Source organism: Triticum aestivum, chromosome 6B (genome assembly GCF_018294505.1).
Source record: "Triticum aestivum cultivar Chinese Spring chromosome 6B, IWGSC CS RefSeq v2.1, whole genome shotgun sequence".
NCBI classification, from domain to species: domain Eukaryota; kingdom Viridiplantae; phylum Streptophyta; class Magnoliopsida; order Poales; family Poaceae; genus Triticum; species Triticum aestivum.
Genome location: NC_057810.1, coordinates 686,158,353 through 686,163,790, shown reverse-complemented (window position 1 = coordinate 686,163,790; position 5,438 = coordinate 686,158,353).

The following is a 5,438-nucleotide window of genomic DNA, read 5'->3' as shown; positions in this document are numbered from 1 at the left end:
TTTAGTCGCGGTTGGCCTGGCCAACCGCGACTAAAGCCCCTCACGTGCACCAGCTGGCCACCGAGCGCCCTGGCCCAAGCCTTTGGTCGCGGTTCGTCTGCCGAACCGCGACTAAAGACTTCATTAGTCGCGGTTCCTACAGTTTCGCGACTAATGGGGCTGGACGGAAGCCTCTTTTTCTACCAGTGTTAGTCATTGGATTGCGATGATGATCCGACGGCCTCGGTCAAGTCGAGCAAGCCATTGATTAATCTGAAGGAAAAGTGATTGATTGCTGTGGGAAATGTAGGTGTACACTCTGGTGTCTCCTTTCCGTCAGGGCTGTGCTTCATAGTGGCTCGGACGACGTTTGCGTGGACATCCTGGGGGGGGCCTCGGCAGCACACTGCCCTTCGACCTCAGTGGCGGTACACCGGCGCCGTGCCCTTCGGTCTCGGTGGTGCGTTGTCTTCCGGCTTCGCCGGCGCACACCGGTGTCGCCGCATGAACTCGGCTATCCGACGCCCTTCGTTCGTGCCGGTGATGTTCCATTGCGAGTTGTTGTTTTGGTGCCCGTTTTTCCTCTCCCTAGGCCTTGTTGTGGTTCGTTGTCAGTGGTGGAGCAAGCTGCTCAGCGGAGCTCGCTTCCGAGACGTCGGCCTCCAGGGGTTGCGGTTTGGTTCTGTAGCCAACCTTCCTCTCCGTTTGTTTCTTTCTTCTAGTTTTGGGCTTTCTCTTGGTCCTTCCTCTGTAATTTTCTTTTGCGCCTCGTGTGCGCTTACATGTACCTGTACTGACTGCCAAGTCACTTTCGAGTTGGAATATAACAAACGGTGGGGCTTTTAGCCCCCCGTCAATCTCGAAAAAGAAAATATAGGCGTACGTGTGCTTGTTGCATTGAGCGATTGTATATATTAGTGCCAGAACATTCTAGTCTTTGCATGGCGATGCCTGATTAAGTACTGCTCGTAATACTACTTTGGGATAAGACAAACCCAGAGTCAGGTGAGTGATCCCCATAGCTCATCTCCAGAGATATTTCTGCGTGCGCCGTTGAAATAAGCTTCTAAGATCTCTGCCTTACTAAACAGCGAAGAGATAGTGATGGATGCAGTATTATGTGATCTGCTAAGTAAACCACATGTCCTTGTCGAGTGGAGTGTTCTCTAACGTTAAGAGTCTTAGGTTTTGGCGAACCACTGAGCATGCACCAAATGTTCAGATTAATCAAGTCATTGATCGACTAAGACGAACTACTAGCACTAGTCTAGCCTAATTAAGGTTCCTAGTTAAGCATGTCAACGCAACCTGCACCAGGATATTCAGGCACTCACGGTTGGCCATTCAGTGGAGATTAATTGTATGTTTATGAGCCCGATCGATTAGAGGGGAAAAGGCCATAACATATACAAGTGTGGTAAAGTGCATGAAGCCCCTTATACAATGGGGATATACCGAAAATGGACTATACACATCTAACACCCCTGCCCCCAAACTCATGGTGGATCAACAACACTGAGTTTGGAGAGGAAAAAGGCATGTTGCGCTCGAGTCTGGGCCTTCGTGAAGAAGTCAGCCTACTGTAACTCAGAGAGCACATAGTGAAGAGCGAGAGTCTGATCCTGCACAGTAGCACGCACAAAGTGGGCATCCACACCGATGTGCTTGGTGAGCTCATGCTTCACCGGGTCACGTGCAATACTGATAGTACCGGTACTATCTGACAGTAGGGAAGTCGAGGTAGTAGCACACACACCAAAGTCCTCAAGTAACCGCCGTAACCAGATCACCTCAGCCGTCAACATAGCCATGTCTCGCAACTCAGCCTCTGTACTCGACCGAGAAACTGCAGACTTTTCTTTGTTTTCCAGGCAATAAGAGAGCCACCAAGAAAGACACAGTAAACAGACAGCAAGCGTCGATCAGAGGGATCACTAGCCCAGGTAGCATCAGAGTAGGCCTGGAGCTCAAGGGAGATGGAGCGGGGAAAGAAAAGGCGCTGAGAGATCGTGCCATGAAGATATTGTAGAACACGGAGGAGGTGACTATAGTGGACAGAGATGGGGGCTGAAACAAACTGACTCAGGATGTGGACAGAATAGGAGATGTCAGGACGCGTAACAGCAAGATGGACAAGGCTGCCAACGAGGTGATGATAGCGAGTGGGATTAGGAAGAGGTTCACCATCAGAGGCACGAAGCTGAATGTTGAGCTCCATAGGAGTCACAACTGTGCGCTAATCACCGAGAGCAGCGCGAGCAAGAAGATCCTGAATATATTTTTCTTGGGAGATGTAGAAGCCATCAGAGGTCGAGGAGATCTCAATCCCAAGAAAATATCAAAGTGGACCAAGATCGGTCATGAGGAACTGGTCTCGAAGGCGAGCCTTAACAAAGCAATGTACTCAAAGTCGTCACCAGTGATGATCATGTCGTCAACATAGAGAAGGAGAAGAGTCCGACCACCAGGAGACGTGTGAACAAAGAACGCGGGATCATGATCACTGGGCAAGAAACCAGCAGCAGTCACCACAGAGGAAAAGCGCTCAAATTAGGCGCGAGGGGACTGTTTAACCATAGAGGGAGCGACGAAGTCTACAAACCATACAATCAGGAGCATAGTACCCCGGTGGTGGCTGCATATAAACCTCCTCACGTAACTCGCCATTGAGAAAGGCATTCTAGACATCAAGTTGAGAGATAGACCAATGACGAACAGAAGCTACATCAAGAAGAGTGCGGACAGTGGTCATGTGTGCCACAGGAGCGAATGTCTCGTCATAATTGTGTCCCTGCTTCTGCTGAAAACCACGGGCCACAAGACGAGCTTTGTAACGCCCAAGAGAACCATCGGAGCGATTCTTGATCTTGTAGACCCACTTGCAGGTGATGGGATGAACACCGGAAGGGAGGGAAACCAGATCCCATGTGCCAGAATGTTCAAGGGAAGCAAGCTCTTCGGCCATCACAAGCTGCCATTCAGGCTGAGTCATGGCAGTCCGATAAGAGGTGGGCTCAGCAATAACAGAGAGACTGTACCGATCAGGAGAATAGCGATCAGGTGGAGGGCAAGGCCGAGCACGGAGGTTATGAACTGGGGTAGACGTGAACGGAGGGGCACCAGAGGTGGAAGGCGCGTTAGGCACGTCAGGGGAAGCATCATCAGTACGAGGGCGACGAGTATAGTGGAGAGGAAACAATGACAGAGGGAGACGGACTGGAGATGATGGTGTAGAGGTGGAGGAGGAGGATGGAGAAGATGGTGTTGGTGATGAATGAGAATGAATAAGAGGTGTAGGAGGAAGAGGTGAAACATGAGGCACATAGGAGGGTGTATCGGGAAGGAGAAGAAAAGAAATATCGTCCACAGAGAAGCTCGAGCAAGAAGGACGTGGGTAGTAAGAGCGAGACTCATCAAAAGTCACATCACGCGAGATGCGCAAGCAACAACCAACAGGGTCCCAACAGCGATAGCCCTTGTGCTCGTCACTATAGCCAAGGAAAACACACTTAACCGACTGAGTAGTTAGTGTGGTGCACTCGCGCGGGGCAAGAATGACGTAGAACACACATCCAAACATACGAAGAGCGGAGTAGTCAGGAGAGTGACCAGAGAGACATTCCATAGGAATACCACCGTGCAAAGAAGTCGATGGCTGAATGTTGATGAGATAGGTGGATGCAGAAACAGCCTCGGCCCAAAAATGGGGTGAAAGAGAGGCGGCAACCATCAGCGCACGAGCCGTCTCAAGTATATGGCGATGCTTGCATTCGGCAACGCCATTCTGAGCATGAGCACCAGGACAGGAGAACTGGGCAAGGGTACCCTGTTCTGCGAGAAAGCCACGCAACAGCTGGGAGATATACTCTCCAGCGGAGTCAGCATGAAAAGTACGAATAGGCGTGGAAAACTGAGTGTGAACCATGACAGCAAATCGTTTGTATATAGAGAGAACCTCGCTACGAGATTTCATGAAGTAGAGCCAAGTGTAGCAAGAGAAATCATCAATAAAAAAACATAGTATTGATGACCACCTTTCGAATCAAAGGGGGCTGGACCCCAGACATCAGAATGAACTAAGTCAAAAGGATGCTGAGATACCGACTGACTGGTAGGATAAGGTAACTGGTCTGTTTGCCAAGTCTACAACCATTACAAGGTAAAGAAACATCTCCAGATACATACCCTAAGAGGCCCTTACGCACTAGCGAGAGGCACAGATGTGACGAAGGCAATGATGCCACTGCTGGAAGGACGCGGACGAAGAGGCAGCAAGAGCATGAGAGCTGACTGAAGTGGTGGCAGTGGAAGGAACACAAAGTCAGTCAACTTCCCAAAGCCCCTTGGACTCACGACGTCAGGGGCCAGCACCAACCAAAACCTTTGTGCGACGGTCCTGAAAGGAGCAAGATTCGGTATTAAGAATGACCCAACAACTAGAATCAGTAAGTTGGGCAGCGGAAAAAAGATTAATGATAAGGCAAGGAACATGTGAAACACTAGGAACAGAAAAAGATGGAGTCGAAAGAATTCCACGACTAGTAATAGGAAGTGATGTGCCATCAGCAGTAAGAACATTAATAGGAGAATCAAGAGGGCGAAGAGAAGACAATGCTGAAGAATCAGAGGACATTATGAAAGGAAGCTCCAGTGTCCAGAACCCACGAAGATGTACCTGACGATGTAGATGCGGGGGTGATGAAGTGGTGGAAGCAGTCACAGCAACAGCAGAACCTGTCGGTGAAGAATCAGAGGAAGATAGAAGGTGTTTAAGCCGAACAATGTCCTGGTCAGTGAGTGACGGAGTCGAGGAAGAGCCAGGAGTCCAACTGGGAGAGGAGCGCCTCTGGTCTTGCTTTTTCTCATGGCAATCAAACTCTGCGTGACCTGGATGAGAGCAGTAGCCACAGAAGGTGTCATGGCATGACCGGCCCTTCTCAGCATAAGGAGGGCGACCCCCCCCCCCCTGAAGGTGTAGGTAGGAGCGGTGGAGCAGTGAGCCGAGCAGACGACACTGGAGCTCGGACAGCCAACGCTGAAGGAACCACAAGTAACCCAGCACAGCGAAGGCGGGTCTCCTCAACACAAAGTTCAGCAAGCACTTCCGAGATAGGAAACAAAATGGTTAGGCAATGTCTGAGTGTGATCCGACACGAGAAGCTAATTAGTGTGGCTTGAGCTATCTAGTTAGTTAGAAATGCGAGTATATTACAGTACAATTGTGTTGATGCTTACGAGTGTATGTAAGGGTAATGGATGCTAGAACTTTCTAGAAGAATTTTGCGGAAATAAAATGCAAGATTTGATACCCGTGGAGGTGGAGGCGGACCTCCCTAGCCAATGGATGTATGTGCAAATTTGATCTCAATTTACGTGTCAACCTATCGCTAGCTCCCTCAATTCTGCCCCCTCCCCCCCCCCCACCCCACACACGCACACACACACAAAATTGCATGCTA